The sequence below is a fragment of the Papaver somniferum genome, unplaced genomic scaffold (assembly GCF_003573695.1).
Source record: "Papaver somniferum cultivar HN1 unplaced genomic scaffold, ASM357369v1 unplaced-scaffold_89, whole genome shotgun sequence".
In the NCBI taxonomy this organism is placed as follows: Eukaryota; Viridiplantae; Streptophyta; class Magnoliopsida; order Ranunculales; family Papaveraceae; genus Papaver; species Papaver somniferum.
Genome location: NW_020651970.1, coordinates 108,895 through 117,957, shown reverse-complemented (window position 1 = coordinate 117,957; position 9,063 = coordinate 108,895).

Here is a 9,063-nt window from a genome sequence, read left to right as displayed (position 1 = left end):
TTTCTATTTGATTCAAGATAGAAGAAATTTATTAGGATTTGGATTAGTTCTGCATGGTCTTTCATCCTTCTTCTATTGTTAAATTTGACTTCCTTCATATTTTCTTGAATCAACGTACATAGAAATGCAATTTTTACTAGACGTATTGCCTTAGAACATATTAATTGTAATTACAATACATTTTTCAAACTTTTTCTGTTAAAGATGAGTTTACCTAGTTTACAATTTAGTCTCAGAAATCAATTTCCGACTTATAACAAAATGTGTAGACTTTTTTGAGCTAACGTATATAAAATTCAACATTTTTATGAACTCTTTCTTTTTGTGTTGGCTTTGTCTTCTTATTTGATTCAAGATAGATGAAATTTGTTAGGATTTGGATTAGTTCGGCATGGTCTTTCATCCTTCTTCTATTGTGAAATTTGACTTGCTTCATATTTTCTTGAATCAACGTACATAGAACTGCAATTTTTACTAGACTTATTGCCTTAGAACATATTAATTGTAATAACAATACATATTTCAAACTTTTTTTGTTAAAGATGAGTTTATCTAGTTTACAATTTAGTCTCAGAAATCAATTTCTGACTTATAACGAAGTGTGTAGACTTTTTTGAGTTAACGTATATTAAATTCAACATTTTTATGAACTCTTTCTTTTTGTGTTGGCTTTGTCTTTCTATTTGATTCAATATAGATGAAATTTGTTAGTATTTGGATTAGTTCTGCATGGTCTTTCATCCTTCTTCTATTGTGAAATTTGATTTCCTTCATATTTTCTTGAATCAACGTACATAGAAATGCAATTTTTATTAGACGTATTGCCTTAGAACATATTAATTGTAATTACAATACATATTTCAAACTTTTTCTGTTAAAGATGAGTTTACCTAGTTTACAATTTAGTCTCAGAAATCAATTTCCGACTTATAACGAAACGTGTAGACTTTTTTGAGTTAATGTATATAAAATTCAACATTTTTATGAACTCTTTCTTTTTGTGTTGGCTTTGTCTTCTTATTTGATTCAAGATAGATGAAATTTGTTAGGATTTGGATTAGTTCTTCATGGTCTTTCATCCTTATTCTATTGTGGAATTTGACTTCCTTCATATTTTCTTGAATCAACGTACATAGAAATGCAATTTTTACTAGACTTATTGCCTTAGAACATATTAATTGTAATAACAATACATATTTCAAACTTTTTTTGTTAAAGATGAGTTTATCTAGTTTACAATTTAGTCTCAGAAATCAATTTCCGACTTATAACGAAGTGTGTAGACTTTTTTGAGTTAACGTATATAAAATTCAACATTCTTATGAACTCTTTCTTATTATGTTGGCTTTGTCTTTCTATTTGATTCAAGATAGAGAAATTTGTTAAGATTTGGATTAGTTCTGCTTAGTCTTTCGTCCTTCTTCTATTGTGAAATTTGACTTCCTTCATATATTTTTGAATCAACAAACATCGAAATGCAATATTTACTAGACGTACTGCCTTAGAACATATTAATTTTGATTACAATACATTTTTCAAAATTTTCTGTTAAAGATGAGTTTATCTAGTTTACAATTTAGTCTCAGAAATCAACTTCCGACTTATAACGAAGAGTGTAGACTTTTTTGAGTTAATGTATAAAAAATTAAACATTTTTATGAACTCTTTATTTTTGTATTGGCTTTGTGTTTCAATTTGTTTCAAATAGATGAAATTTCTTAGAATTTGGAGTAGTTCTCGCTGGTCTTTCATCCCTCTTCTATTGTGAAATTTGACTTCCTTCATATTTTCTTGAATCAACGTACATAGAAATGCAATTTTTACGAGACGTAATGCCTTATAACATATTATTTGTGATTACAATACATTTTTCAAACTTTTTATGTTAAAGATGAGTTTATCTAGTTTACAATTTAGTCTCAGAAATCAATTTCCGACTTATAACGAAGTGTGTAGACTTTTTTGAGTTAACGTATATAAAATTCAACATTCTTATGAACTCTTTCTTATTATGTTGGCTTTGTCTTTCTATTTGATTCAAGATAGAGAAATTTGTTAAGATTTGGATTAGTTCTGCTTAGTCTTTCGTCCTTCTTCTATTGTGAAATTTGACTTCCTTCATATATTCTTGAATCAACGTACATAGAAATGCAATTTTTACTAGACGTATTGCCTTAGAACATATTAATTGTAATTACAATACATATTTCAAACTTTTTCTGTTAAAGATGAGTTTATCTAGTTTACAATTTAGTCTCAGAAATCAATTTCCGACTTATAACGAAACGTGTAGACTTTTTTGAGTTAATGTATATAAAATTCAACATTTTTATGAACTCTTTCTTTTTGTGTTGGCTTTGTCTTTCTATTTGATTCAAGATAGATGAAATTTGTTAGTATTTGGATTAGTTCTTCATGGTCTTTCATCCTTCTTCTATTGTGAAATTTGACTTCCTTCATATTTTCTTGAATCAACGTACATAGAAATGCAATTTTTACTAGACGTATTGCCTTAGAACATATTAATTGTAATTACTGTACATTTTTCAAAGTTTTTCTGTTAAAGATGAGTTCATCTAGATTACAATTTAGTCTCAGAAACCAATTTCCGACTTATAACGAAATGTGTAGACTTTTTTGAGTTAACGTATATTAAATTCAACATTTTTATGAACTCTTTCTTGTTGTGTTGGATTTGTCTTTCTATTTGATTCAAGATCGATGAAATTTGTTAGGATTTGGATTAGTTCTGCATGGTCTTTCATCCTTCTTCTATTGTGAAATTTGAGTTCGTTCATATTTTCTTGAATCAACGTACATAGAAATGCAATTTTTACTAAACATATTGCCTAAGAACATATTAATTATAATTACAATACATTTTTCAAACATTTTCTTTTAAAGATGAGTTTATGTAGTTTACAATTTAGTCTCAGAAATCAATTTCCGACTTATAACGAAATGTGTAGACTTTTTTGAGTTAAGGTATATAAAATTCAACATTTTTATGAACTCTTTCTTTTTGTGTTGGCTCTGTCTTTCTATTTGATTCAAGATAGATGAAATTTGTTAGTATTTGGATTAGTTTTGCATGGTCTTTCATCCTTCTTCTATTGTGAAATTTGACTTCCTTCATATTTTCTTGAATCAACGTACATAGAAATGCAATTTTTACTAGACGTATTTCCTTAGAACATATTAATTGTAATTACTGTACATTTTTCAAAGTTTTTCTGTTAAAGATGAGTTTATCTAGTTTACAATTTAGTTTCAGAAACCAATTTCCGACTTATAACGAAATGTGTAGACTTTTTTGAGTTAACGTATATTAAATTCAACATTTTTATGAACTCTTTATTGTTGTGTTGGATTTGTCTTTCTATTTGATTCAAGATAGATGAAATTTGTTAGGATTTGGATTAGTTCTGCATGGTCTTTCATTTCTTCTATTGTGAAATTTGACTTCCTTCATATTTTCTTGAATCAACGTACATAGAAATGCAATTTTTACTAGACGCATTGCCTTAGAACATATTATTTGTAATTACAATACATTTTTCAAACTTTTTCTGTAAAAGATGAGTTTATCTAGTTTACAATTTAGTCTCAGAAATCAATTTCCGACTTATAACGAAATGTGTAGACTTTTTTGAGTTAACTATATAAAATTCAACATTTTTATGAACTCTTTCTTTTTGTGTTGGCTTTGTCTTTCTATTTGATTCAAGATAGATGAAATTTGTTAGGATTTGGATTAGTTCTGCACGGTCTTTCATCCTTCTTCTATTGTGAAATTTGACTTCCTTCATATTTTCTTGAATCAACTTACATAGAAATGCAATTTTTACTAGACGTATTGCCTTAGAACATATTAATTGTAATTACAATACATTTTTCAAACATTTTCTGTTAAAGATGAGTTTATCTAGTTTACAATTTAGTCTCAGAAATCAATTTCCGACTTATAACGAAATGTGTAGACTTTTTTGAGTTAACGTATATAAAATTCAACATTTTTATGAACACTTTCTTTTTGTGTTGGCTTTGCCTTTCTATTTGATTCAAGATAGATGAAATTTGTTAGGATTTGGATTAGTTTTGCATGGTCTTTCATCCTTCTTCTATTGTGAAATTTGACTTCCTTCATATTTTCCTTAATCAACTTACATAGAAATGCAATTTTTACTAGACGTATTGCCTTAGAACATATTAATTGTAATTACTGTACATTTTTCAAACTTTTTCTGTTAAAGATGAGTTTATCTAGATTACAATTTAGTTTCAGAAACCAATTTCCGACTTATAACGAAATGTGTAGACTTTTTTGAGTTAACGTATATTAAATTCAACATTTTTATGAACTCTTTATTGTTGTGTTGGATTTGTCTTTCTATTTGATTCAAGATAGATGAAATTTGTTAGGATTTGGATTAGTTCTGCATGGTCTTTCATTTCTTCTATTGTGAAATTTGACTTCCTTCATATTTTCTTGAATCAACGTACATAGAAATGCAATTTTTACTAGACGCATTGCCTTAGAACATATTATTTGTAATTACAATACATTTTTCAAACTTTTTCTGTTAAAGATGAGTTTATCTAGTTTACAATTTAGTCTCAGAAATCAATTTCCGACTTATAACGAAATGTGTAGACTTTTTTGAGTTAACGTATATAAAATTCAACATTTTTATGAACTCTTTCTTTTTGTGTTGGCTCTGTCTTTCTATTTGATTCAAGATAGATGAAATTTGTTAGGATTTGGATTAGTTCTGCATGGTCTTTCATCCTTCTTCTATTGTGAAATTTGACTTCCTTCATATTTTCCTTAATCAATTTACATAGAAATGCAAGCCTTAGAACATATTAATTGTAATTACAATACATTTTTCAAACTTTTTCTGTTAAAGATGAGTTTATCTAGTTTACAATTTAGTCTCAGAAATCAATTTCCGACTTATAACGAAATGTGTAGACTTTTTTGAGTTAACGTATATAAAATTCAACATTTTTATGAACACTTTCTTTTTGTGTTGGCTTTGCCTTTCTATTTGATTCAAGATATATGAAATTTGTTAGTATTTGGATTAGTTCTGCATGGTCTTTCATCCTTCTTCTATTGTGAAATTTGACTTCCTTCATATTTTCTTGAATCAACGTACATAGAAATGCAATTTTTACTAGACGCATTGCCTTAGAACATATTATTTGTGATTACAATACATTTTTCAAACTTTTTCTGTTAAATATGAGTTTATCTAGTTTACAATTTAGTCTCAGAAATCAATTTCCGACTTATAACGAAATGTGTAGACTTTTTTGAGTTAACGTATATAAAATTCAACATTTTTATGAACTCTTTCTTTTTGTGTTGGCTTTGTCTTTCTATTTGATTCAAGATAGATGAAATTTGTTAGGATTTGGATTAGTTCTGCATGGTCTTTCATCCTTCTTCTATTGTGAAATTTGACTTCCTTCGTATTTTCCTTAATCAACTTACATAGAAATGCAATTTTAACTAGACGTATTGCCTTAGAACATATTAATTGTAATTACAATACATTTTTCAAACTTTTTCTGTTAAAGATGAGTTTATCTAGTTTACAATTTAGTCTCAGAAATCAATTTCCGACTTATAACGAAATGTGTAGACTTTTTTGAGTTAACGTATATAAAATTCAACATTTTTATGAACTCTTTCTTTTTGTGTTGGCTTTGTCTTTCTATTTGATTCAAGATAGATGAAATTTGTTAGGATTTGGATTAGTTCTGCATGGTCTTTCATCCTTCTTCTATAGTGAAATTTGACTTCCTTCATATTTTCTTGAATCAACTTACATAGAAATGCAATTTTTACTAGACGCATTGCCTTAGAACATATTAATTGTAATTACAATACATTTTTCAAACTTTTTCTGTTAAAGATGAGTTTATCTAGTTTACAATTTAGTCTCAGAAATCAATTTCCGACTTATAACGAAATGTGTAGACTTTTTTGAGTTAACGTATATAAAATTCAACATTTTTATGAACTCTTTCTTTTTGTGTTGGCTTTGTCTTTCTATTTGATTCAAGATAGATGAAATTTGTTAGGATTTGGATTAGTTCTGCATGGTCTTTCATCCTTCTTCTATTGTGAAATTTGACTTCCTTCATATTTTCTTGAATCAACGTACATAGAAATGCAATTTTTACTAGACGTATTGCCTTAGAACATATTAATTGTAATTACTATACATTTTTCAAAATTTTTATGTTAAAGATGAGTTTATCTAGTTTACAATTTAGTCTCAGAAATCAATTTCCGACTTATAACGAAATGTGTAGACTTTTTTGAGTTAACGTATATAAAATTCAACATTTTAATGAACTCTTTCTTTTTATATTGGTTTTGTCTTTCTATTTGATTCAAGATAGATGAAATTTGTTAGGATTTGGATTAGTTCTGCATGGTCTTTCATCCTTCTTCTATTGTGAAATTTGACTTGCTTCATATTTTCTTGAATCAACGTACATAGAAATGCAATTTTTACTAGACGTATTGCCTTAGAACATATTAATTGCAATTACAATACATTTTTCAAACTTTTTCTGTTAAAGATGAGATTATCTAGTTTACAATTTAATCTCAGAAATCAATTTCCGACTTATAACGAAATGTGTAGACTTTTTTGAGTTAACGTATATAAAATTCAACATTTTAATGAACTCTTTCTTTTTATATTGGCTTTGTCTTTCTATTTGATTCAAGATAGATGAAATTTGTTAGGATTTGGATTAGTTCTGCATGGTCTTTCATCCTTCTTCTATTGTGAAATTTGACTTGCTTCATATTTTCTTGAATCAACGTACATAGAAATGCAATTTTTACAAGACGTATTGCCTTAGAACATACTAATTGTAATTACAATACATTTTTCAAACTTTTTCTGTTAAAGATGAGTTTATCTAGTTTACAATTTAGTCTCAGAAATCAATTTCCGACTTATAACGAAACGTGTAGACTTTTTTGAGTTAATGTATATAAAATTCAACATTTTTATGAACTCTTTCTTTTTGTGTTGGCTTTGTCTTTCTATTTGATTCAAGATACATGAAATTTGTTAGGATTCGGATTAGTTCTGCATGGTCTTTCAGCCTTCTTCTATTGTGAAATTTGACTTCCTTCATATTTTCTTGAATCAACGTACATAGAAATGCCATTTTTACTAAACGTATTGCCTTAGAACCTATTAATTGTAATTAAAATACATATTTCAAACTTTTTTAAAGATGAGTTTACCTAGTTTACAATTTAGTCTCAGAAATCAATTTCCGACTTATAACGAAACGTGTAGACTTTTTTGAGTTAACGTATATAAATTTCAACATTTTTATGAACTCTTTCTTTTTGTGTTGGCTTTGTCTTTCTATTTGATTCAAGATAGATGAAATTTGTTAGTATTTGGATTAGTTCGGCATGGTCTTTCATCCTTCTTCTATTGTGAAATTTGACTTCCTTCATATTTTCTTGAATCAACGTACATAGAAATGCAATTTTTACTAGACGTATTGCCTTAGAACATATTAATTGTAATTACAATACATTTTTCAAACTTTTTCTGTTAAAGATGAGTTTACCTAGTTTACAATTTAGTCTCAGAAATCAATTTCCGACTTATAACAAAATGTGTAGACTTTTTTGAGTTAACGTATATAAAATTCAACATTTTTATGAACTCTTTCTTTTTGTGTTGGCTTTGTCTTCTTATTTGATTCAAGATAGATGAAATTTGTTAGGATTTGGATTAGTTCTGCATGGTCTTTCATCCTTCTTCTATTGTGAAATTTGACTTGCTTCATATTTTCTTGAATCAACGTACATAGAAATGCAATTTTTACTAGACGTATTGCCTTAGAACATATTAATTGTAATTACAATATATTTTTCAAACTTTTTCTGTTAAAGATGAGTTTATCTAGTTTACAATTTAGTCTCAGAAATCAATTTCCGACTTATAACAAAATGTGTAGATTTTTTTGAGTTAACGTATATAAAATTCAACATTTTTATGAACTCTTTCTTTTTGTGTTGGTTTTATATTTCTATTTGATTCAAGATAAATTAAATTTGTTAGGATTTGGATTAGTTCGGCATGGTCTTTCATCCTTCTTCTATTGTGAAATTTGACTTGCTTCATATTTTCTTGAATCAACGTACATAGAAATGCAATTTTTACAAGACGTATTGCCTTAGAACATATTAATTGTAATTACAATACATTTTTCAAACTTTTTCTGTTAAAGATGAGTTTATCTAGTTTACAATTTAGTCTCAGAAATCAATTTCCGACTTATAACGAAATGTGTAGACTTTTTTGAGTTAACGTATATAAAATTCAACATTTTTATGAACTCTTTCTTTTTGTGTTGGCTTTGTATTTTTATTTGATTCAAGATCGATGAAATTTGTTAGGATTTGGATTAGTTCTGCATGGTCTTTCATCGTTCTTCTATTGTGAAATTTGACTTCCTTCATATTTTCTTGAATCAACGTACATAGAAATGTAATTTTTACTAGACGTATTGCCTTATAACATATTAATTGTAATAACAATACATTTTTCAAACTTTTTTTGTTAAAGATGAGTTTATCTAGTTTACAATTTAGTCTCAGAAATCAATTTCTGACTTATAACGAAGTGTGTAGACTTTTTTGAGTTGACGTATATTAAATTCAACATTTTTATGAACTCTTTCTTTTTGTGTTGGCTTTGTCTTTCTATTTGATTCAAGATACATGAGATTTGTTAGTATTTGGATTAGTTCTGCATGGTCTTGCATCCTTATTCTATTGTGAAATTTGACTTCCTTCATATTTTCTTGAATCAACGTACATAGAAATGCAATTTTTACTAGACGTATTGCCTTAGAACATATTAATTGTAATTACAATACATATTTCAAACTTTTTTAAAGATGAGTTTACCTAGTTTACAATTTAGTCTCAGAAATCAATTTCCGACTTATAACGAAATGTGTAGACTTTTTTGAGTTAACGTATATAAAATTCAACATTTTTAT